The sequence below is a fragment of the Bufo gargarizans genome, chromosome 4 (assembly GCF_014858855.1).
Source record: "Bufo gargarizans isolate SCDJY-AF-19 chromosome 4, ASM1485885v1, whole genome shotgun sequence".
Taxonomy (NCBI): Eukaryota; Metazoa; Chordata; class Amphibia; order Anura; family Bufonidae; genus Bufo; species Bufo gargarizans.
This window is the reverse complement of record NC_058083.1, coordinates 20,787,692-20,814,478: the sequence shown is the minus strand read 5'-3', so window position 1 is coordinate 20,814,478 and position 26,787 is coordinate 20,787,692. Positions and strand designations below refer to the sequence as shown.

Genomic DNA, 26,787 nt, shown 5'->3' with positions numbered 1-26,787 from the left:
ATATTGATGGCCAATCTTCGGGTTGGCGGGCGTGTTTGAAGAAGCCGCTGCACTCAGTGGAGCTCCAGTGATAGCTATGATTTCTTTACAGCTTACACAGTGCCGTACATCGTATAGTGGCTGTGCTTGGTATTGCAGCTCACCCTTATTCATTTGAATGGGACAGAGTTGGACCTCCAACCGATCCGATCTTGATAACTTTATCCTGAGACAGGTCATCAATATCAAATTCCCATATAACCCCTTTAACCTCCTGGTTTTGATTGGCAGCTCTCTCCCCATTACTGTGCATAGGGAAAACACTGCTAATCAGCAGTAGGTGGGGGAGAGGAGGGAGTCAGCAGCTCATGCATCCCGAGGATTCTGGGGAACATCGAAGTTTGAACACTCTTCAAGACTGAAAACAGATTTCCTACAGCCCAATCTTAAAGGGATTCTGTCATCAGATTTTACCCCTCTAACCTAAACATATGCTCATGTCCAGACTAATAATAAGAATCCTAAGCCGGCCTTATTAAACCTCACTGTGGCTCCATTTGCCCAAAAAACAGGTTTTTATAACCTGTCAATCACTTAAGGTGCCCAAGGGGAGGTCCGTTCATACAGGGTGCCCGCCTGCACCCCTTGCTGTCCGGTGCCCAGCGCCGCCTTCCCTGTCTTCAGCGCCGCCTTCGCAATCCTCCCCGTCCCTCTGCCAGATCCCTCGCCTGCGCGGGCTGTGAGGTTGGCGCCAATCTGCAGGTCATATCAGGGTTGAGAGAAGTGCGCATCAGGCCAGCGCATGTGCACTTCGCTCAACGAAGCCGCTGCCAGGAGTCTGCATGGGCGCATCAGGCTGAGCCTAGTGTGCAGGCGCGGGATCTGGCAGAGGGACGGGAGGATTGCGGAGGCGGCGCTGAGCTGTAGAAGGCGGCGCTGAAGACAGGGAAGGCGAGGGGTGCGGTCGGGCACCCTGTATTAACGGACCTCCCATTGGGCACCTTAAGTAGGTGATTGACAGGTTATAAAAACCTGTTTTTTGGGCAAATAGAGCCACAGTGAGGTTTAATAAGGCCAGCTTAGGATTCTTCTAATTAGTCTGGACATGAGCATATGTTTAGGTTAGAGGGGTAAAATCTGATGACAGAATCCCTTTAATTCTTCGTCCCTCAGTACAATTTCTTATGTCCCTATAGGACAGGTCCACCTGGATCTTTCAGATCCATCACTGTGCACGCTGTTCAAGGTCTAGTATAGAGAGTGGAGATCCAGCGTAGTCACCTGTTAAATACAGCGCATGCTGCTTGGCAACAGCAAGCAAATTGAGCCAGATCCTGAAGGAATGGTTACAGAAAGTCTGTCAGCAGTTCTGAACTGCTGATGGCACTAGGTAAGAGCTGGGAAGGGCGGGCCAATTAAAACTTTTTTGGAGCTTTTCTTGTCGGTAGTAGTGTGAATATGAAGTTTTATTCTGCCAGGCTCTACTCCTGCAAAAGCCCAGGAGGTGATACCTCATGGTGAAGTGCTGTTTTCATTGAACTGCTTCCCAGCCCCTCCCCTCTAAGTGGTGACTATAGTGGTCTCCCGGTTGGATGCTACAGAGCAGGAAGGGGTGGGGGGGGGGGCTGTACAGCAGATCACCAAAGAGAGCACTTCACAGTGAAGCTCCGCCTCCTGGCCTCTTGCAGGAGCAGAAGCTGGCAGAATACAACTTCATATTCACACTACTCCTGAGGAGAAAAGCTCCACAAAAAGGGTATAATTTTGTACTGGTCTCCCCAGTCCCTACCTAGTGCTATTAGGGCTCTTTCACACTTGCGTTGTTCTTTTCCGGCATAGAGTTCCGTCGTCGGGGCTCTATGCCGGAAAAATCCTGATCAGGATTATCCCCATGCATTCTGAATGGAGAGAAATCCGTTCAGGATGCATCAGGATGTCTTCAGTTCAGGACCGCTTGCTCCGGCCAAAAATCCTGAACACTTGCCGCAAGGCCGGATCCGGAATCAATGCCCATTGAAAGGCATTAATCCGGATCCGGCCTTAAGCTAAACGTCATTTCGGCACATTACCGGATCCGACGTTTAGCTTTTTCTGAATGGTTACCATGGCTGCCAGGACGCTTAAGTCCTGTTTGCCATGGTAAAGTGTAGTGGGGAGCGGTGTTCTTACCGTTCCCCGCTTCAGAGTGACGTCAGGGCGCCCCATGCGCATGGATAACGTCATCTATGCTCATGGGGCACTCGGACGTCATTCTGGAGCGCCCCGGGAGCCGCACGGACGGTAAGTATACCGATCCCCTGCTCCCCACTACTACTATGGCAACCAGGACTTTAATAGCGTCCTGGCTGCCATAGTAACACTGAACGCATTTTGAAGACTGATCCGTCTTCAAATGCTTTCAGTTCACTTGCGTTTTTCCGGATCCGGCGTGTAATTCTGGCAAATTGAGTACACGACGGATCCAGACAACCCAAGTGTGAAAGAGCCCTTAGATGTGTAGCATGGTCAAAACTGCTGACAGAGGACTTTTAACAGGAAACTTTTCTTCCCTGAAGTTCCCCTTTAAAAATTTATTTACAGAAGGATCACTTGCAAAATCCAATCTCTTGCAGTCTTTCTATACTGCAGGGAGTATCCCACATGGCTCCTACTTGTGCAGACATAACGTCACCAAATAAGCAGCCGCCTTGGGATCCGTCCCTTCCCAATGACAGTGACATTTTGTGCAATTTAAAAGTTTTCATATGTTACAGCCAAGGAAGATGATGAGTAAGTAATCCCTTTAAGTCATACTGTGTCTCACTCCCTGTATACAAGGGCAGAAGATGTGCCATTTTACTTAATGTATGAGCACATCTTCAGCAGTCAGTGCACCTAAACTGAAATCTATCCCAGAAAACTAGTGTAAAGGAAGATAAATGTTACGGGCCTGCTCGCCCCCATCTTTTGAGGTTGGTGAAGAAACACCAATTGCACAAAAAGGTGTTAAAGTTGCAAACACAGTGTTTGACTTTTTCCACCAGAAAAAAGTGCGTGTGCCACTGAGAGCATGTAAAAGCCTCTCTCGGTATGTGCATGTAAGTAACGGTATGGATATGGGTGTGTAAAAACTAACTACGATGTAGAATAACAAGCTGGTCGTGGAACACTGAAGGCTGTAAATATGAAGTTCAAAAAATAATGGAGTAACCCAGGGCTCGACAAATCCCAGGCGCCAGGTCGCCATGGCGACCAGGAATTTAGTCCTGGCGCTTGGGTATTTGTCAGCCCGTTTTCAAAGGTGCCTGGGCGATGGGTGCGGAGCGCAGTTCTGTCCGGAGGCAGCACAGGAGTGGAGATGAGCGGAGAGCTGTGTGACGGTGCCTTAGGTTCCCTATACCCGGCTGCTCTTTAGACACGCTCCCTGCCCATGGCTGAGCGTACGCCGCCGCGGAAGTCCACTGTGACAGACGTGATGAGGAGAAGCGCCGCCCTGCCCCCAGCGGGCTCGGGCCACCCATGTGCTCTATAAGCGGAATGCAGAGTCTGGCCTGGCAGCACGTTAAGCAGCTGCTGTGTCTGATGGGCCGGAGGCCTGACCTGCTGTGCGGGGGCCATAGCGCTGACCTGCGCCCTCCTCGTGGCTCTCAGGTTCACCTGCAGGTAACTTACGCGCCTCCAGTGCAAATTACTACTACCCGCATCCAAGTGAGGCAGGAGCCTGAGGTGTCAGCACATGTACACTGTATGCCATAGTCCTATATACTGTACATATATCATGGTCCTGTATACTGCGTATGTAACATAGTATACAGCACGTACACTGAATGTCAGTCATATACTGTACCTATATCATGGTCCTGTATACTGCGTATGTAACATAGTATACAGCACGTACACTGAATGTCAGTCATATACTGTACATATATCATGGTCCTGTATACTGCATATACCATACTATACAGCACATGTACACTGCATATGTAACATGGTATACAGTATTATTGGAGGGGCTCTATGGAGAAGTGGGGGGGGGGAGCACTATGGGGGAATCTACTGGGGGCTTTATGACGCGGCTCCGCCTGGCTCCTAACTTTTTTAGCTGGCTCCTAGATTCCAAGGAAATTTGTCAAGCCCTGGAGTAACCCATTCCAAAATAAAAGTAAAAATCGATATGCTGTATGTACCCCAAAATGGTATCACTAAAAATACAACTCATTCCACAAAAAAACTGCTCCCATACGGCTACAGCAAAAAAAGGTTATAGCAAGAAGAAAAAATAAATAAATAATAGATATAAATTGTCCTTTAATTTGAAGGGGGAGATGATTTAAAATAAAAAATAAAAATCAAAGTGAAAGGTTTCATGGCGCCATCAGGCAGAGCCGCTGCTCACACCGGCCAGGACTGGACTGATGCAAGATGGCAGAAGAGAATTCTTCTTTTTCATTTCGGGGGGAGCGCAGGCACAGCCTCACAATGAACAGTCAGCGGAACGTCTACCGCCCCTCAGTACATAATAATGGTGTCTCTCAAAAGGGACTTAACAAACAGCACTTGTTTTCTTGGCCGGGAAGTACAGCGTGGGTTTGAGGACACATTACGCCAGGAAGACGACTCGGAGCGGAGCAGGGAGGATGCACTGACGAGATCAGTGAGAGAGGATGGGAATTATTGGCCAAACCTGGACCGGGCATCATCTATAGCACTTCCATAATCCAGCCTACTATATCCAGAACGTCTGGGGTGCAGCAGCATCACAGATTTTGGAAAAGACTAATGGAGACTACACCTGCAGCAACATGGACCGACTGGTCTCTTGCCCTGAAGCAATGTCTGCACCTTCACCGGGAAGTTTTAAATCGGTGGTACCATGAAATCAGCTTATCCTCTATGCACAGGAAAGGTGATCGCTGGAGGTCTGAGCGCTAGGACACCTGCCGATCACAAGAAATGTAATCCCCTGATCCTAGAGTAGAGCGGCGGGTTGTACATCTGCTCTGCTGCTCAATCCACTCTCTACAGGACAGGGATATTGTTTGATAACTGGAATACCCCTTCAAGGTATGTCCAGAGGCCATTTTGTAGGTTTTTATGACATTACACACTTGTGTATGAAATTACTGACGTTTAGGGACCTCTCTTCAAGACCCTCTCCAAACTGGAGAGAGAGTCAATCGCCCTGGAGGGGCTGTACTGCAATAAAAGGGAAATGTGTAATTCTTAATTACCCCTGTGGAGGCGCTGTGCGAAACTAAACATGTGAAGACTTCTTCATGGATGTGACACGTGTGTGAATGCGGCCTTATATTTGCAAGGCACAATCTTCTGACTCCATTTACTCCTCTTGGCCACTATGCTGCTCACACCCTGACACAGAAGATATTTACTTATCCTGGAAATCACCAAGGTGCTGCGGACCCAAAAATGTCACACCCACTTCAGAAATAAATCACCCAAGCGACAAAAAACAAAACCGCTCTCATGTCCCCGTGCAAAACATGACTCCACACCGTCGACTAGGATTTTATTTGGAGGGGGGAAATAGAAGTATGCCTATAGTAAGGGTCGGGTCAACTCCTCGGGGGGAAGGTGGGGGTATTAAAACTGGAGAAAAGGAAAAGTGAAGTAGTTGCCCATGGCAGGCAGGGCCTAATAGGTACAGTATATTAGGACGTTCGCCACATTGTTGAGTGCCTAATCGGGTGACAGAGGGGCCCCCTCTCTGTGTATAACCACACAGATGGCAGGGTGGCTATTTACTGCGGCATTTAAGAGGTTAAAGGGGCAAGACCAGGGTTCAGCCACTGTAGCAGGAGCACGGCTGTCCTCGGAGGTCTACCCATATTGTTACCACGCTCTGCCTGGGCACAGTCTGTGCAATCAGAGAATGGTAATGGCACTGCACTGATTCCTGCCAGAGCTGGATAAAAAGTAGTCTAGCAAAACTAATACGTGGCGTTATACCTAGAGGAGGCCCTGAAGGGATTCACTGAGCACCAAAGATACTACCAGTCATGGGAAGCATGTGGTAACCGGTTTAAAGGGAGTCTGTCAGCAGTTTTGTACCTATTACACTGGCTGACCTGTTACATGTGCACTTGGCAGCTGAAGACATCTGTGTTGGTCCCATGTTCATATGTGTCCACATTGCTGAGAAAAATGATGTATTAATATATGCAAATTAGCCTCTAAGAGCAACGAGGGCGTTACCATTACACCTAGAGGCTCTGCTCTCTCTGCAACTGCTGGGCCCTCTGCACTTTGATTAACAAAGCCAGGCAATGAAAAAGCCATCACACCTGGTCATGTCAAAGTGCAGAAGCCACAGCAGTTGCAGAGAGAGCAGAGCCTCTAGGTGCAATGGCAACGCGGGTGTCCGACACCCGGGACCCCCGCCGATCAGCTCTTTGATAAGGCAGGAGCGCCGCAGCCTTCTCACTGTTTACCGCTGGCCCAGTGACGTCACGACTAGTATCAACTTACCTGGGCGCGGCTAAGCTCTGTTCACTTGAACATCACTGGGCCTGCGGTAAACAGTGAGAAGGCCACGGCGCTGCTGGAGCACTGCTGCCTTATCAAACAGCTGATCGGCGGCGGTCCCGGGTGTCGGACCCCCGCCGATCAGATGCTGATGATCTATCCAGAGGATCCATGCTAAAAAAAAAAAAAAAAAAAAAAAAAAAAAAAAAAATGGACAAAACTGATTCTTCACAATTATCTACAAGGATGAAACACGGACAGATTCTCCATGGATGTCAAACACTGAAATGTGAATGAGGCCTTAAGTTGCTTGACATAGAACGTACAGACCTAAAGTTCCCCCATGACGGCGCTCGTCACACCAGAAGCAGCCCCAGCATGCACCATTAGTACTTTAATGCCGCTGCTCCAGGGTGGGTGCCACTCCTCTCTGACATACTACGTCTAAGTGCTCATAGACATCTTTCACATGATGCACCAATATCTGCGGCGCAGTTTTCTTATCTTTTTGGGTTATATTCTGTTGAGGTGTAAAGAAGTTATTTTCTCATCTTTATAGTAGCTGGAGCTTTGTTTTCTGGTCAGCTGCCACTAGGGGGAGCTTAGAGCATATTATGTCTGCAAACAGTCTGCAGTAAGCTCTCAGGCTCCCTCTGGTGGTGGTAAATATAGGATTTAAATCTACGCATGAGGATTTGGAGCCGTGGAGAAAATAAAAAACAATATTGCTGTAACAGTTCTAAAAAAATAAAACGTAACCACAGGAAGACAGACGTAAAGACATTCCGCCCACATCTGCAAAGGATTTAACGCCAACATATCCAATATACACCAAAGCACCAGATTAGGACTTCTTAACCCCTTGATGACCAGTTAGAGCAAATTTGCACTGAGATGCTCTATATAAAAGGTAAGAAACTGTTTTCTTTGCTGGTTTTCCTTTACCAGAATAGGGAGACTAACCAATGAACGGGGGTTATTCTGACCATATAGTCCTGGTCACGAGATGCATGCTAATGAGCTGTGCACCTGTGTGCCCATCACAGGACCAGGACACACTGAAGGTCCCTAGTGAATGACAGCAAGCAGAGATCTTGAGGAACTGATACAGAAAGTATATAGGAAAACTGTAAAATATCTAGAGGTTGGATACCATCTAAGGGCACTGAGCAGCCATTAGGCACCCAATAGTAGTGGTCAATGACTCCGGTGCCATACAGGATTTGTATAGACGCCCCCCACATGCAGGGCTTTTACCACTGGATATAAAGATCCTAAAAAATAAAAAATAAAAAATTGAAAATTGAGAGATTACCTTTTCCACCAAGTTTCTGGACGACCGCTTCAAAGGATTTCCTCTATTAACATGAGTTCCCCAAAGCTGTCAAGAAGAGAGACGGTTTTTAGTAATGTGCATGCAGGTTGAAGGCCAAAAAGCATCTACGGTGGTCGGCACATAACACACAGACTGCATAACAGAATACATCTACACTGAAAATCGTAGAGAAACGAAAAGGTTAATGCACGAGCCGCAAGGTGCTGAGACGGCACAGCCTTTATCAGGACGCCCATGCTTCCTTGTCGCTTGCACGCAGCCGCCAATACCTTAAATTGGAGGCTTTGAATGCAGATCCTGATATTTAATCCGGCGGCTACAATGGGATCCCTGTTTTGCAATCTGTACAATGTAGCCACTTGTTCACACGCCGGACGCTAATTCATTGCAGCGTCCTTCAATAAGGAGGAGGAGGAGGAAGAGGGGGGAAACAAATGTCACCAGCAGGAGAAGCAGTAGGTAACCCTAGTGACAATCATACGGTCCCAATAGAAAGTGTTTGCCTATGGCAGTGACCATATATGGGCATGAAGGCTCTCACATGGCAGGGAACATCCTTTATCAGACGTGAATCCGTGCGGCGTTATCAGCCGGCAGCCCACAAAGCCGCGCACAATGCAAGCACTGCAGGGGGAGAGGGGATTCTTTTTCTCCCTTTTACATTATGGATAAGCTGCGTGCAGCTCAAACGTCGCTTGTGTGATCAAAAAGAGCATCCCCTTTAAATGACCAGTCATAGTCTTCTCCTATGACACAAGCCGGCTGCGGGGGTCCTGACTGCTCCGTGTTCAGCCATTACTGCTAGGAAAGGCTCGATGTAAGCACTAGGGCTCATGGACCCGACTGTGGTTATTGCCTGCACCCGATACGGACCCATTCAATTCAACGGTGCCGCAAAAGATGGGAACAGCAGACTGGGTGCTGTCCGCATCCGTAGGTCCGTTCCGGGCCACACAAAAAATAATAATAATTAGAACAAGTCTTATTCTTGTCCGTTGTGCGGAGAAGGATAGGACAGTTCTACAGACGGCAGGACGATCCGTAAAATGAGGAAGGCACACGGCTGGTGTTTTGCGGCTCCGCAATCTGCTGACCGCAAAAATGGCTACCGCCGCGTGTATGAGCCCCGTGTCCTCTGAGCTAATGGAATCAATATCCTTTTATGGGGGTCCTAGTGACTGAAGGTGGTCTGAAACGATTACTCGTATTATCGATTAACTCAACACAAAAATACTTGATGCAAATGTTTCGTGACCACAGAGTGTGAGTGAAGAGCTTATTATTCACGCTCCGTGGTCACCCGCCTGCCCGCACAGCGCTGCACTGGATTCTGGCGTACACACATCGTCAGGACATTTTAGTTCACTGGCGCTGCGGCTGGGCACTGATTGTAGTGGGGGCAGCTGGTGGCACTGGGGGAGAAGATGATGGCACTGGGAGGGGAAGCAACTGATGACATGGGGGAGCTGGTGGCATTGGAGGGGGAACTGGAGAGGAGCAACTGATGGCACAAGGGAGGTGGAGCTGATGGCACTAGGGATGATGAGTTTTTATGATTCTTTTTATTAGTTCTTATTAGTGCACTCGATTAATCATTGGATTCATGGGTAGAATACGTGATTACTAAAACAATCGATAGCTGCAGCCCTATCTGAAATGCTCTGATTGATGGGGGTGTTCCCCGCTTTAACTGAAGTGACGGTCACACATGCGCCCTGCTGCTCCATTCCTTTTCTATTGGAGTACAGGCGAGCGCTGGGCTCTCTCCATCAGTCCCATAGAGAATGTATGGAAAGGTGTGAACTCTGTGCCAGTCAAATGGAGGACACAGGACCCCAGGTTCAGAGCATTTATTCTCATCTAGGGCTGGGCAATTAATCTAATTCACCCTTTTAGAGCCCGGATTGTTTTTTAAAACATTTAAAAATCTGATTTTTCCGTTTGGAGTGCTGTACAGTGTCTTCAGTCCTTGCTGTCCGCACCATTAACCCTGGCACAAGGGCTGAAGATTGCAGAGACAAGCTGCAGTGATTTTAGCACTCCGCAGGAATCCAGCACTGACTGAAGCCGGGCTCCCCCTGTAATGACCAAAACTGAGAGAACTCTGATCCTGGCCATTTGACTCCCTAGATGTCGCAGTCAATATCGACTGGAGCATCTAGGCAGTTGAGTCAGGCCCTCCACGAACGCAATTGCAAGGTGCCAATGCGCTGCTTTGACAGCTGTGGGCCTAATGAAGACCACTAGGTATCCTATAACTATTAGACTGTGCCACATAGGCTGTAATACATCAGTACACAAGGTACTGTATATACCAGTGCATCATAAAAGAAATGTCCCCTAGTGGGACTAAAAAATAAAACATTTTTTTTTAAAAAAGTGGTAAAAACATCTATTGGCAACTGAGAAAAGTCGATAATTGTTCTTAAATTGCCTAGCCCTGTTCTAATCATTATCAAAGCATTTAAGGGCTCTTTCACACTTGCGTTGTCGGGATCCATCGTGTACTCCATTTGCCGGAATTACACGCCGGATCCGGAAAAAGGCGTAAGAACGCATAATGTTTTCTTTCCGGATGCGTCTTTCTGGCTTTTTTGGCAAGATACTGATCCAGAAATCCTGAAGCTAACATCAATGTTTTTTTGCGGGATCAGTCATGGGGCCGGATCCGGAAAAAAAACGTTGATGTTGGCTTCAGGATTTCTGGATCAGTCTCTTTTTCGCGCCAGCCAAGCCCTTCCTACTTCCTGGCGCAGGCGCAACTTCCGGATCCGTTGTTGCGTCGTACCAACTGAAGATGTTAGGACGGATCCGGAATAATACATTTCAATGGGCTATTATTCCGGATTCGTCGATGCGGCAAGTGTTCAGGATTTTTGACCGGAGCAAAAAGCGCAGCATGCTGCGGTATTTTCTCCGGCCAAAAACGTTCTGGTCCTGAACTGAAGACATCCTGATGCATCCTGAACGGATTTCTCTCCATTCAGAATGCATGGGGATAATCCTGATCAGGATTTTTCCGGCATAGAGCCCCGACAACTGAACTCTATGCCGGAAAGGAAAAGCGCAAGTGTGAAAGAGCCCTTAAACAGGGGCCACGTGCGCCCTTGTCTGCTCACATGTATTCTTCCATTAGATGGGAGTCCTAGAAGTGTACCCAGACATTTATGGTATATATTGTATGTACAATATGCCATGAATGTTGCGTTTCAGTTGGTAATGCCGCTTTGTTTTTTTTCAGCCCTTGGGATTGGTTCAGTCTGACAAAGTGGCCCCCAACCAGAAAAGGTTGTGCACCCCCGATTTAAAAGGACGCTACACTTAGGACTATTTGCTGTGCAGCCAAGAATAACCTTTTGTTCTCGGTTATCAGCCATTACAGGCTAAGCAAAGGTGGACTACTGTTCTCCAATGAGATGAAATCTCATCACTACTACTACTACTACTACTTCTTCTCATTCGGCACCAATGCAGATTACACATCCAAGAGCTACTGAATTGGGCAATTTTCTTACCTCATGGCCTTGGTTATGGACGGTTTTCATTTAACTCCTAGCACTACAATTCAGACCTTTCCAAGCAGTTGCATTGAACATAATCGCCGCACATTTATGATTGTTTGCACCATGAAGAATGGTGAAAATACAATGTGATTTTACGCTAGGACGCTTAACTATTTACAACAAAATTAATTAGGGCTCTTTCACACTTGCGTTCTTTTCTTCCGGCATAGAGTTCCGTCGTCGGGGCTCTATGCCGGAAGAATCCTGATCAGTTTTATCCTAATGCATTCTGAATGGAGAGAAATACGTTCAGGATGCATCAGGATGTCTTCAGTTCAGGACCAGAACGTTTTTTGGCCGGAGAAAATACCGCAGCATGCTGCGCTTTTTGCTCCGGCCAAAAATCCTGAAGACTTGCCGCAAGGCCGGATCCGGAATTAAGCTAAACGTCGTTTCGGCGCATTGCCTGATCCGACGTTTAGCTTTTTCTGAATGGTTACCATGGCTGCCGGGACGCTAAAGTCCTGGCAGCCATGGTAAAGTGTAGTGGGGAGCAGCATACTTACCGTCCGTACGGCTCCCGGGGCGCTCAAGAGTGACGTCAGGGCGCCCCAAGTGCATGAATCACGTGATCGCATGGCACGTCATCCATGCGCATGGGTGGCTCTGACGTCATTCTGGAGCACCCCGGGAGCCGCGCGGACTGTAAGTATACTGCTCCCCCGCTCCTACTATGGCAACCAGGACTTTAATAGCGTCCTGGGTGCCATAGTAACACAAAGCATTTTGAAGACGGATCCGTCTTCAAATGCTTTCAGTTCACTTGCGTTTTTCCGGATCCGGCGTGCAATTGCGGCAAGTGGAGTACACGCCGGATCCGGACAACGCAAGTGTGAAAGAGGCCTAAGTATGAGTAACTGGGTGACTGACTGGTACATAGGAGGAGAAGACCCTACCAGCAAAGGCTTTAAATCTACTAGGGAAGGGGGCATTAGGAAGAAGATGCTCATCTGGCCGTGTGGGGATGTATCGGGAGATTAGGTCAGAGTGGACAAACTCTAGATGGACTTTTATATCATAGTTAGGATTTTGAACCGAATTCCCTGGGCGATGGAGAGCCAGAAAAGGGATCAGCAGAGTACAAATGAGGGGAGAAGTTTAACCAGGCAGTAGCGTTGAGGGGCACAAAAAGTGCCAGATTGGGGGGCTACAGACGAGGATGTTGCAGTAGTCCAGGCGGGAGATGACCAGGGCGAGCATCAGCAATTTTGTTGACTCAGGGTTGAGGAATGAGCAAATACAAGAAACTTTTTTTATTGGAGGCATCAGATGGTGGTAAGGGTTTGGATGTGTAGCTTGAAGGACAGAGAGGAATCAAGTCTTATCTTGAGGCCACGGACTTGTGTGACTGGAGAGAATGAGTGACATGAAGGAAAGACAAAGTCAGTTCTCCATGTTGATTCTAAGAGGTTGCAGGTAGTACAGAGCTCAGCACTAACCCAGGTCTAGGAGCGGTCTCTTAACAGATACAACCTGAGGTCACCATACCGTGTCATTATCACCCTAAGGCACCTCTAGGAAGTCATCAAAACCTCATCTTGGGGGGGGGGGGGGATTAATTGTATCAAATATTTACAAAAAATCATAATCACATACTGCTCTCAACGGGTCAGAGGGGACTCAAACAGTTGTTCCTACTATATTTTCAGAGATAGGTACGTGACACCCCCACCCAAGCCACATACCCTGCAAGAGATACAGTTGTCACAGCACAATACATATCAGACCTCCATCTTGTGCTGCAGCCTACAGGTAAGCATAAGTTATTGCAGACAGAGGACCTTGTCACCATCTGTGGTCTGTGACTGCTTCTGCCAGGGCCTAGGAAACTAGATGCCATCATGATAGCGACAGGTGTAAGCATCCAAACCATGAAGCGGCAGGAACATATTTTTTTTTAGTTACCATGGAAATCAGGTCTTGCCCAGCTCCGCTCTAGATAAACTGTAGTTTTTCCACTCTATGAGACATTTTAACTACAGAAAGATCTTTCAATAAAAAAAATGAAAGTCTCCATTACCATTCCTATCCGGATCATGTCTCTTTATGGGTCTATAAAGGTGGAATTGATCACGTCAGCAGGGGGGCCCGGCCATAAATAATTCAGACAGCACCACTGACCACCTGGACTCTCCGAACCCCAAAAGAGAAATGTATGTCTACACAGTGAATCTCAGGTGGTACAGCATACGTTGGACTACCAAGGTGTGTGCTCTTGGAAAATGCAGCACCAGCAGAATTAGCCCTGGGGCACAATGAGAAGCATCCAGAACTCCCTGCAGGCAAACTCGTTGGGTCCTCAGGCCTGAGCTGCTGGTCAAACTCGTCCCTGCTGTCCAAAGTTGGCTGCATAAACTGCAAAGCCTAAAGACATGGGAGGAAAGATAGCATCTGCCTGTCCGTCTTGGACCAATTGAGATTTCCTGACAACATAGTAACACAGCTTTTTGCCCAGGGCTGGACCAGAAGGAAATCCAGGCCATGGCCTCCTGGAAAACCGACTGTGACGTATACACATATATGTTCCAGTATTACAACGCACATCCGGCACTACACGGATGCCAGACATGTGGACCATGTGTGAGAAGAGAACGGTCACGTAACTCATTTAGTTCTTGCAATCACATGAGTTTTCAGTGTCAGCCACGCACAGACTTACCTTAACCCCCTTAGTGACCACCATAAAAAAAAGCATATGGGTTTTCACTGAGGGGGTTAAAGGGTTTGTCCCATGAGCAAGCAACACTTGTCTAGATATTACCGTTTTGTTACGGCGCCTCCTGCTGTTCTTTTGTTTCCCTCTCAGAATGTCCTCCTAATGTGTCCAGTACCAGTGGTCGTACATGCTCAGTCCCACCACTTGAATCCTCTTGTACATGGGCAGAATCTATAAATTCTGCTGAAGAATTTAAATCTAATCAAACCTGCACCCACAACAACCTTGCCAGATGTTGACACGACCAGAGCAAGGCTGCAGGGGACTGAAGAAGCTGGAACCCAGTGGTGGGGAGCAGGTAAGTATGTTTCCCTCCGTTACTGAGGCAGACGTGGTGGCCGAAGGTGAACAACCCTGGTTGCCAACAACCGCCACTAGGAGGGGCTGAAGAGCTCAGTGCATACAAGTATATCACCGAGCTCAATGTATACAGACACTAATCTCCTACGTGCAGTTAGTCAGGAGATCATCATTTTGCAATGTCTGTGGAAGGGATCTAAGCTATTTATAAGAGAAATTATTTCCTGTAAAGACTCATTATAACAATTATTTAGCACCAAATGTCAGACCTATTTAAATAAGTCAAATCAACACAAAACTATGAAGACATACAGACCCTATTAGTTTCCATGCCGCACCCCTTTAATACTCGTGGCCGGTCACTTATCTCTGTGATCAGCTCAAAATGAGTAAAGCCATTTGTAAGCTGGTCGCCTGCCCGCTCCTGGGCGACGGTAACCGGACACTGGAGCCCGGCGCAGTGATAAACGATCTGCTCCGAGGCTTTTCTATTGTCTCCGTAACCAGATACACAGAGAATTGTACACAGGAAATTATCAGATATCCTTTTTATCGTCAGAGCCAAATTCACAAGCTTAAAGGGCAAGGAACGACTTAAAAAACGGGTAAAGTTTCACAGCAGATGTTTCTCGTGATTTTGGGGATTCAGCAAATAGCGCTATCCAGAAAAAATATACGAGTAGATACCCTCAGGTTTCTCTGCAGCGGATTTATCACGGCTTCTGCATCAAAAAAGGCGCGCCAAAAAGTAGTAAAAACGTGCAACTTTTAGGAGATGTTACACAAGTGGGTGGGGCTTGTGAGAAGGGCGTGGCCTCCGGCAACCCAACAGATTTACTACAGTTTTAACCAGAAACTGGTGAGCATTATAGCATGTCAGAAAAGCAATAAGGAACTTGCGGCTCGTGATGCACTCACTCACTTGCATTATGTTCTGATGCAGCAGCGCGATACGGTCATCCCTGGCCATAATCCCCATGTAGCCCAGTCTGAAAGTTCTGCAGGAAAACGCAGGTGCGCCTCTTCCTAGACCCCTCCATCTTAGGGCCGGCGCACACAGCTGTATTATGGGGCCTATACTGTACCTCCATGTGCCTTGGGTTTGATAGGTAGGCTTGTTATGGAGATATTCGCCCACAGAAGAACTGCTTCTATAGAAAAAGTACATGGTGCATCATGGAGGCATCATAGAGCGGCACAAGGAGTGCCTAAGGGTTCCTGAAAGACTGAAAAGAATGTTTTCTATAAAAACTCATCTACCCCCCCAGTGTCATCAGGTCTCCCTCCAGTGCCATTAGTTCCACCATCAGTGCCACTAGATCCCCCCGTGCCATCAGCTCCCCCATGTCATCAGTTGCTACCCCTCCAATGCCACCAGCTCCTCCCTCAATGCCATAAGCCCCCCCCCCCCAGTGAGATGAATTCCCCCCAGTGCCACCAGCTGTCCCCACTGCCATCAGCTCCCCCACTCCCCCTCCTAGCCATGAATGCCCAGCTGCAGCGCCAGTGAACCAAAATACTTAGCTTTCCTGTAGGGGTGCTGCCGACACTCCGGAGATCTTCCATCCTCTTCTTCATGCACTGCACTGGGACCTGACATCACACAGCATCAAGTCATAGCACACACTATGTCCTGATGATGTGTGTACCTCAGTATATAGCGCAGCAATGTGTCGGCAGGCGGGTGACCACGGAGCGCGAGTAATAGCAAGCTCTTCACTCACACTCTGTGGTCACATGGCACAAACGAATCATCGATGCAAATTTTTTTGTGTTGATTTAATCGATTAATTTGAGTAATCTTTTCAGCCCTAGAGGGAGGGGTTGCCAAAAATCTCCCATTCCTTCACAACCCATTTAAAGGGGTTGCTTGGGTTCAGGGCAGAACCCAGACATATCCCCTTCTTCATCCAGGCAGCCCCCCTCATATGCGCATCAGAGCATTTCATGCTCCGATGCTCTCCTTGCCCTGTGCCGAATCGCAGAACCAGCAGAACCAGTGATGTACCGGGTCTCTGCTAGGCGGAGGCACTAGAGCAGGCATGTCCAAACTGCGGCCCTCGAGCTGTTGCAAAACTACAAGTCCCTGCATGCCCTAATAGCTGTAAGCTATCCAGGCATGCTGGGAGTTGGTGGGAGTTGTAGTTTTGCAACAGCTGGAGGGCCGCACTTTGGACATGCCTGCACTAGAGGGTGGGCTTTAGTGCTGCCCTAGCCTGTAAAACAGCATAGGGCTGCGCTAAAGCCCGTCCATCAGAGCCAGGGACGTCACCAGGAACAGTGTAAGTTTGTAAACAAAAAAAGCAAGGGAGCGCAGCGGAGCATGAAATGCACCAATGCTCCTCTCAGAGGGGCTGCCTGGGTGAGGATCGGGTAATGTCCGGGTTCAGCTCTGAACCCGAATAACCCGTTTAAGATTAACTTGATATGTGCGAGCTTTCCATTCAGATGTGTTCCGTCTTGCGAACGGACAGAATCTGGACTGAATCCTGACCCATTTATTTCATTGGGTAGATGCACCCGTTTGTTTTTTTTTACTTAACATCTGTCAGGCAGACCGCTGCATGTTCGATCTACATCTGTTTTCCATGGAGGACTGGTCCATGTAAGTCAATAGATCAGTGGGGGGAAAAAAACAAAAACACGACATCCGGATGCAGTTACTCTTCGGTGAAGGACGCAACTGATGAAAAAATTATATATAAAATAAAATACTGAATGCAATGGCAGACGCGGCAGTGTTTCACTGAACGGACCCCGACAGTCCGTATCGCTGGTGTGAAAGGGGCACTAAGATTAAAGGTATAGCTGTACTTTCACAGCGCGGTGCAGAGGACGACATTCATGGCTTCTTTCTTGGCATTTCTCACAAGTTTGTGTAAAGTGAAAACTGTTCTGTTTGAGGCGCTACAAAAAAAATCCGATTAGAGAGGAGGAATATTTTCATATGAGAGCGAATGTAGCAGCAAACGGAGTGAGAGCGCACGCAGAACGTTATTCACAGCTTCTCAGGGCAATTTTCCTGCCATGGATTTAGCCGCAGTAAACCCGTCCGTGTTACATACAGATCTCGTTGCAGATCAGACGCAGTTTTCACCTTTTGGAAAGGAAGAACTCCACTAGTGATGAGCGAAGCTACAGACCCTAGATCCAAAATCACTCCCGTCAAAACGTCGTTTCAATACTGTATGGAGATTTGTCTCCGTACAGTATTCAAATGTATGAGCTTCGGCGAGGGAAATCCGTCTCACGGGACTTCAGCATTCGATTTTTAAAACTGGAAACTATTTTAAAACAAGAAGAAAAAAAAAAAAAATAGGGTTCAGCTTCAGATCCAAGTTTTAAAATGGCCTTTAAGTAAAAAATAAATAAATATAAAATCAAATCCCGACATTATTTCCTCGCTGGAGCCTATACATTTTGTATATGTCCACAATTCGGATGGAGTGCGTCCGTGACTTTTCTGTCCGTGCAGCAACACGCAGGTGAATGGTTCCTGCGTTGCGCATACAGCGGCCCTACAGTCTGTGCCCGTGCATTGCGATTCGTGGTCCACAGCACGGGCCCGGCCAGCACCCGTTCGTGTGCATGAGCCCGAAATCTGCATACAACCACATGAAGATTTTGTGGCAGATTTGCTGCAGGGAAATAGGTCACGTGGGAATCTCCCCTTCCAAACTGGGCCACAGACCTTTGACAGCTGTCGGCCCAACCTCCCCCACACACACGTGCATTCTGGGCTTGGCCAAGTGTGCAAGTATTCTTAAAAGGCCGCTGCCTGGTCAGTTTCATACTCCTTCCGAAAACTTAGATCCTCAGAGTTGTCGAAGCTGCGGCCTTCTTCCAGCCATGTGAATTCCAAGCCGCTTTCCTCCACTGCCAGCACAGTGCCAATGCAGTTCTTTGCTGTTTAGCCAAGTCACGTCTGACACACTGGTGGCTGAGGACAAACAACCCCCATACTGTGCGGCACCTCTCTAGCAACCAGGCACTGCGGGGACTGCGAACGGTCGGTAGAAATAGGGCCGACATGAGGTCTAGCTACGCCATGCACACCAAGATGGAGAATCTCTGAACAATCGGCATGACTCCCTGCAAAATACATACCCGCTGCTCTGTAGACGGAGCGTCACAAAAATCACCAGACCACAAGGCGGACCATGGCGGTAAAACCAGGAGGAAATGGACAACTGTCAGGGAAAAGCTGGGAAGCCTGCTCATAATCAGGACTGTCATTACTAATAGGAATAATAGGGTCATGACCGAAGTCAAGGATGCTTCCACCACAGAAGTACTGATGACTGAATATGCTTCCGGGCCCATCTCTGGCATGAAAGAGGATTCCCCACCGGTACGTCCTCCGAAACTGTAAGCTCTCTGGACGGTCAGTCAATATCTTATGTGTTTAATTCCCTCCGACCCCCATTCTGCCCCACCAACAAAAAGAGGCAAGGGCTCTGCTGTATGTATTCTCCATAAATTAACACTTTTAAAGCACTCTGAAGTGTGCCATTCCTCCGCTCTTCCTCCTAGAAATGTAATAATAGATTACAAGCCGTTGACAGCTGGGAGCGTTTCTCTAAACCGCTACTCGGACTATGTAGGGACACACCCCGCTGAGACAGGCAACGGTGACGCCCAGCTGTCAATCTATTCAAACATTTCCATGAGGAATAACAGAGGGCTGGCACAAGGCAGAGTTCTAAGAAAATGTTCTTTAGAATTAATTTATGGAGAGTACAAGCGACACGTCAGAAAGCCGACAGCTCCCCTTTAAAACTCCTCGATGCCAAATGAGACAACTGTATGTCACCTGCGTGCGGCGGCAGGATGAGCCGAGCCTCCTCCATAAGCAGCAGGTGCCAGTTGTGTAATACGAGTCCAATCCCAGTCTTTCAACCCCTCAAACAACATGGTCAATAGCGACTGCTGCATCTAGACGGTTAGAGGGATGAGGCTCTCTGTACGCCCTGCGGCAAAACTGGGAGGGTTCTGATCCGTTACTGAAGCAGCATGGGCCTTGTGATGGCTCCTAGGCCTGCCATAGGGAACATATCCGTCTGTCTCTCTCTGCACTTTGACAGGATCAGGCAGTAAAACATCATCACACCTAGCCTTGACCTCCTAAAGTCAAAGTGCAGCGGATGCAGCAGGTGCAGAGAGAGCAGAGCCTCTAGGTGTAACGGCAACGCCCCCATTGCTCATAGAGGCTCATTTGCATAAAATAAAAACTCATGTTTCTCAGTAATGCAGGCACATATGAACATGGGACCAACACAGAGGCCTTCAGCTGCCAAGTGGCCATATAACAGGTCAGCCAGTGTCATAAGCACAAAACTGATGACAGATGTCCTTTAGGGCTCATTCACACGGCCACGCCGTGTTTTGCGCTTCACAAATTGTGGATCCGCAAAACATGGATGCCACCCGTGTGCGTTTCACAATTTGTGGAACGGAACTGGCATCCCATAATAGAAATGCCTATTCTTGTCCGTGACTGCAGACAAGAATAAGACATGCTCTATATGTGAAATAAATGGGACCGTACCGATGCAGACTCATTCAGACAGTAGTGTAAAGGAGCCCTTAATCCTTTAGGTTTTGGCAGAATTGGTTAAATCTGATAATGTGGCCCTCGGATCAGAAAAGACTGTGCATCCTGGCTATAGACAGATTCACTCTACTGAAATACTTTGTACTGCTGTGGATGATCATAATGTACTTATATAAAAGAAAGGATAAAAAATAACAGTTTTTGGTCAGTCAGTGGTATAATGGGCTGTAGATCTGGAGGCAAGGCTGGAATTCACACAGACGATAGGCATGTACACCTGGCGAGCGAGGGATCAGAACAAAGGGATGATGACATAAGATGGGACGACGCTCCCCATTGTAGGACTCACCATTACCTCAAAGCCATGTGTCTTCAAAGACAAAGCAGCCAATATCCAGTGTGAAATGCAAGCCGCGGAGCCACGTACAGGTGACGTACAAAAGGGCAAGGTCGTCAGCAAGCATACTACAACTCCCGGCGTGTTCTGGATGATTAAAGGGTTTCCCGGTTACAGGTAAATAAACCTGTATCTTATGACACCTTTCTGTTCCATGATCTGTCAGCGAGTGGGAAAAGCCATACGTCCAGAGGGCAGAAAAACCATAATGACCTAATAGATTTTACCTCCTAGAGACGGCAGATGTATCTGTCGGGGGGCTGAGGCTGAGCCCACGATGGAAACCATGAAGCAAATGCTCAGGCAGGGAACATATTAGGTTTGCACAGGTTTTCAGGTTCAGAATAAAGAAAAACGGGAATGCTTCCATTCACTGACTGCAAATACATCTTGAAAATATTCAAATATTCCCCCCGGATGCAATTTGGGTAGAGAAGGCATAGAATCCAGACTGAATTCTGACCGTTCATCTCAATGGGTCTGTGCACATGAGTCGTTTTTTCTTCTTCTACGAATCCCCTTTGCGTTTGGGGGGGGGGGGGGGACGCAGCATCTTCCATCTTGTGCGTTTTTCACGCTGCTCTGGCTCCATAGAGGTGAACGGGGATTGTGTGAAAAACTGAAGGCATCAGATACAATGCGTTTTTTCACTGATGGACGCTGCTTTTTTGCACATGGAACAAAAAAAACAAAAACAAACACACACCTCTCGGGTACAATCTGGACTGAAAAAAGCTCAAACACTGAACGCAATAGCAGACAAAACTGAAGGGAATGGGGCCGAGATGCAATGCCAATAGCTGTGGTACTGTTGGTGGGAAAAAGCAGCCGTGTTTTCTCGTGCTGGATGAACCCTTAAAGGGGAAGCCGTCACCATGAAAATGCTGTGTAAGGGCTCTTTCACACTTGCGTTGTCCGGATCCGGAAAAACGCAAGAGAACTGAAAGCATTTGAAGACGGATCCGTCTTCAAAATGCTTTCAGTGTTACTATGGCAGCCAGGACGCTATTAAAGTCCTGGTTGCCATAGTAGTAGTGGGGAGCGGTATACTTACAGTCCCTGCGGCTCCCGGGGCGCTCCAGAGTGACGTCAGAGCGCCCCATGCGCATGGATGACGTGCCATGCGATCACGTGATTCATGCGCGTGGGGCGCCCTGACGTCACTCTGGAGCGCCCCGGGAGCCGCACGGACGGTAAGTATACTGCTCCCCCGCTCCCCACTACACTTTACCATGGCTGCCAGGACTTTAGCGTCCCGGCAGCCATGGTAACCATTCAGAAAAAGCCAAACGTCGGATCCGGCAATGCGCCAAAACGACGTTTAGCTTAAGGCCGGATCCGGATCAATGCTTTTCAATGGGCATTAATTCCGGATCCGGCCTTGCGGCAAGTCTTCAGGATTTTTGGCCGGAGCAAAAAGCGCAGCATGCTGCGGTATTTTCTCTGGCCAAAAAACGTTCCGGTCCTGAACTGAAGACATCCTGATGCATCCTGAACGGATTTTCTCCATTCAGAATGCATTAGGATAAAACTGATCAGGATTCTTCCGGCATAGAGCCCCGACGACGGAACGCTATAGAGCAGCAGGTTATAGAGCAGGACGAGCTGAGCAGATTGATATATATTTTTATGGGAAAAGATTCAGTAAAACTTGTCATTTATTCCTTTAAATCTCTGCTCATTCGGGACTTTGAAGTCCAAGAGGCTTTCCCATCAGTGATTGACAGCCTTTCCTCTTTGATTGTGTATACAGAGAGAGCTGCCAATCACTGATAGGACCGCCTCCTGGACTTCAAAGTCCAGAATGAGCAGAGATTTAAAGGAATAAATGACAAGTTTTACTGAATCTTTTCATCATGTTCAACCTGACAGGTTCCCAGTAATAAATAAATAAATAAATATATTATATATACACACACACACACACATACATACAGGTCCTTCTAAAAAAATTAGCATATTGTGATAAAGTTCATTATTTTCTGTAATGTACTGATAAACATTAGACTTTCATATATTTTAGATTCATTACACACCAACTGAAGTAGTTCAAGCCTTTTATTGTTTTAATATTGATGATTTTGGCATACAGCTCATGAAAACCCAAAATTCCTATCTCAAAAAATTAGCATATCATGAAAAGGTTCTCTAAACGAGCTATTATCCTAATCATCTGAATCAACTAATTAACTCTAAACACCTGCAAAAGATTCCTGAGGCTTTTAAAAACTCCCAGCCTGGTTCATTACTCAAAACCGCAATCATGGGTAAGACTGCCGACCTGACTGCTGTCCAGAAGGCCATCATTGACACCCTCAAGCAAGAGGGTAAGACACAGAAAGACATGTCTGAACGAATAGGCTGTTCCCAGAGTGCTGTATCAAGGCACCTCAGTGGGAAGTCTGTGGGAAGGAAAAAGCATGGCAGAAAACGCTGCACAACGAGAAGAGGTGACCGGACCCTGAGGAAGATTGTGGAGAAGGACCGATTCCAGATCTTGGGGGACCTGCGGAAGCAGTGGACTGAGTCTGGAGTAGAAACATCCAGAGCCACCGTGTACAGGCGTGTGCAGGAAATGGGCTACAGGTGCCGCATTCCCCAGGTCAAGCCACTTTTGAACCAGAAACAGCGGCAGAAGCGCCTGACCTGGGCTACAGAGAAGCAGCACTGGACTGTTGCATGTCATTCGGAAATCAAGGTGCCAGAGTCTGGAGGAAGACTGGGGAGAGGGAAATGCCAAAATGCCTGAAGTCCAGTGTCAAGTACCCACAGTCAGTGGTGGTCTGGGGTGCCATGTCAGCTGCTGGTGTTGGTCCACTGTGTTTTATCAAGGGCAGGGTCAATGCAGCTAGCTATCAGGAGATTTTGGAGCACTTCATGCTTCCATCTGCTGAAAAGCTTTATGGAGATGAAGATTTCATTTTTCAGCACGACCTGGCACCTGCTCACAGTGCCAAAACCACTGGTAAATGGTTTACTGACCATGGTATTACTGTGCTCAATTGGCCTGCCAACTCTCCTGACCTGAACCCCATAGAGAATCTGTGGGATATTGGGAAGAGAAAGTTGAGAGACGCAAGACCCAACACTCTGGAAGAGCTTAAGGCCGCTATCGAAGCATCCTGGGCCTCCATAACACCTCAGCAGTGCCACAGGCTGATTGCCTCCATGCCACGCCGCATTGAAGCAGTCATTTCTGCAAAAGGATTCCCGACCAAGTATTGAGTGCATAACTGAACAATTATTTGAAGGTTGACTTTTTTTGTATTAAAAACACTTCTTTTATTGGTCGGATGAAATATGCTAATTTTTTGAGATAGGAAATTTGGGTTTTCATGAGCTGTATGCCAAAATCATCAATATTAAAACAATAAAAGGCTTGAACTCCTTCAGTTGTGTGTAATGAATCTAAAATATATGAAAGTCTAATGTTTATCAGTACATTACAGAAAATAATGAGCTTTATCACAATATGCTATTTTTTTAGAAGGACCTGTATATACACACCTATGGCAGTGATGGCTAACCTTGGCACTCCAGCTGTGGTGAAACTATGACTCCCAGCATGTGCCATTTATTTCTATAGCGTTCTGGGAGCAGCCAAGCAAGGGGGGCATCTTGGGAGTAGTAGTTTTACCACAGTGATGGCCAAGCTTAGCCATCACTGACCTATGGCATATCCCAGGACCAGTCTCTTTTCATAACTCCCATTGATTTCTAGGGATGTGGGGGCAGCTGGGTTTACACGATTCACACTCTCCTGAGCGATACGGCTTGTGTCAGGAAAAATTTTTTTTATGGTTTTGCACGCACGTAAAGAAAAACTGAAGAATAATCTTCATCTCCAGCATCAGTAAAAACGCATCACATCCGAATGTCTTCCACACAAGTCCCATTCACTTCTATGGAGCCAGAGTTGCATGAAAAACGCACAATATAGAAGATGCTGAACGTGGAGATGATGCTTTAACCCTTACATGCAGTTCAAAGGAAAAGAGAAGTCCAGCTCAGGTCAGGTGTGAATACGTGGCTTCTTTATTTCAGCGGTTGTAAAATTCCACACAGCAAGGTGCAACAAGTGACGCGTTTCAGACCTCTATAACATCAGGGTCCTTCTTCATGGTGTTTGTCATGAAGAAGGACCCTGATGTGTTAGAGGTCTGAAACGCGTCACTTGTTGCACCTTGCTGTGTGGAATTTTACAACCGCTGAAATAAAGAAGCCACGTATTCACACCTGACCTGAGCTGGACTTCTCTTTTCCTTTGAACTGCTTGTACATTCCCGCATCCAGGTGCGGTGTCCGTGCCCAGAGGGTGGCGTGGAGCACATGAGAGCTGCCTTACACCTAATTATTTAACCCTTACATGTACGGCACTGGGCGGGTGTTTAAAGATGGCGCCTGCTCCTGCCCACTGTAGCGCCATAGACGTGGGTGGCCGCCTGCTTTTTCTAGCAGACATGGCTAATGTCCACAACCAGCAGTAATGCCGATTGCGGACATTTAACCCCTCAGATACCGTGGTTCGCTTTTGCTCCGGCTTCCCCGTGTGGCAATTGGAGGAGCCGGAGCGTGTGTGCAGCAGCCCCTGTCTTTATGAACGGCAGGAGGCTACTGAATAGTATTCCCTATGGAGCCCTTGTCTGTAATAGGGCTCCATGGGAAACTAGTAAAATCATCATAGATTCCAATGTGAGTGCATTGGAGTCTATGATAATAGCAATCAGATGATTGATTTATAGTTCCCTATTAAAAAAATTAAAAATATATAATAATCTACATAGAATGTGTCGGCAGATAAGAACCATTTGGCCCATCTAGTCTGCCCAATATACTGAATACTATGGATAGCCCCTGGCCCTATCTTATATGAAGGGTGGCCTTATGCCTATCCCATGCATGCTTAAACTCCTCCACTGTATTTGCAGCTACCACTTCTGCAGGAAGGCTATTCCATGCATCCACTACTCTTTCAGTAAAGTAATACTTCCTTATATTACTTTTAAACCTTTGCCCCTCTAATTTAAAACTATGTCCTCTTGTAGCAGTTTTTCTTCTTTTAAATATTCTCTCCTCCTTTACCGAGTTGATTCCCTTTATGTATTTAAAAGTTTCTATCATATCCCCTCTGTCTCGTCTTTCTTCCAAGCTATACATGTTAAGGTCCTTTAATCTTTCCTGGTAAGTTTTATCCTGCAATCCATGGACTAGTTTAGTAGCTCTTATAGAAACATAGAACACCCCCCTTTTCCCCCCCCAAATATTTTTTTTTTCTATAAAATAAACTAAACACATTATAGGTGTCACGATGTGCGAAAACGCCCATAGTATAAAAGTATATTGCCCATACGGCAAACAGCAAAATGTAAAAAAGCGTCCAAATGGCCAATACGCCATTTTTGGTCGCTTAATTTTCTACAAAAAAAATAAAAATAAAAAAAGTGATCAAAAAAAGTCACACACAGCCCAGAAGGATGAAAAGTTCAGATCGCCCAGTGAGCCTCCATACAGCTCTGTAAACATAATTATAAAGTTATAGGGGTCAAAATATGGCTACAAAAAAAATAAGTTTTTTTCCCACTTTTTAATTTTATCACTATCAAAACGCAAGAAAAACTATACATATAAAAAAGGTATCACCGGATTCGTACTGGGCTGTAGAACAAAAGTAACTGGTCAGTTTTATCGCACATCGAATGTCGTAAATGAATTTTTTTAAAAACTGTAAAACTTCTTTTTTTTTTGCAATTTTACCCCATGTGGAATTATCCGGCTCTTAAGGGGTTATCCGGCTCTTAAGGGGTTATAAACGCCGCTCATGTACACGGACCCATTGAGATGAATGGTCAGGATTCGGTCCGGACGCTGTGCGGTCACCACATGCATCGCATCCGGCTGGAAAACTCGCTTGTGTGAAAGAGGCCTAAAGGGGTCTCCTTGCTACAAAATAAAGGTTCTCGGGGTCCGATACAACCAAGGTTCACTACACGGTGTCAAAGGTATAGAGGGTTAAAGTGACTAGTATGAGAAACGCAACCAGAGCTTGGCGTCCCAGACTTAACGAGCAGAGAAGGTAATTGCATGTGTCAAACAAGCGTGAAGCATCAGGCCAGGGAGCCTGCCGGCAGGGTACGTACATGGCGGCCTGGACGCCGCTCACATAATACATACAGCTAATAAAAGCCACAACCTGTACTTAAACTGCACCAAGCCCATGAGTCAGAGCAATAACGGAGGAGGCACTGCCGGCCTGTGACCTCAGGAGACTCATCGCGGTGGAGCCCCCAAAAAACGGAGCGGCAGAAGAACCACTGGATTTCTATACAGAAAACGGCAAAATATACCAGACCGCCGAAGGCCAAAAGGACACTTTTCTAGCCCTTTGTCACATGAATGGCATCTGTCCGCTGTACATAATCAGGGCAGACGGACGAAATAGAATGTTTCCATTCACTGACAGCAAGTAAAGATCCAGAGGAG

General features: G+C 47.2%; 1 protein-coding gene across 2 annotated transcripts in view; it reads right to left on the bottom strand.

The window, feature by feature from the left end:
- The window catches only part of CYRIA (CYFIP related Rac1 interactor A), a 106,416-nt gene that overhangs the window by 73,475 nt on the left and 6,154 nt on the right, over window positions 1–26,787 (bottom strand). For both annotated transcript variants that reach the window (XM_044291972.1, XM_044291969.1), the window contains exon 2: window positions 7,757–7,822. The gene's annotated coding sequence lies outside the window, so the exon portion shown is untranslated. The remainder of the gene's footprint in view (window positions 1–7,756; window positions 7,823–26,787) is intronic.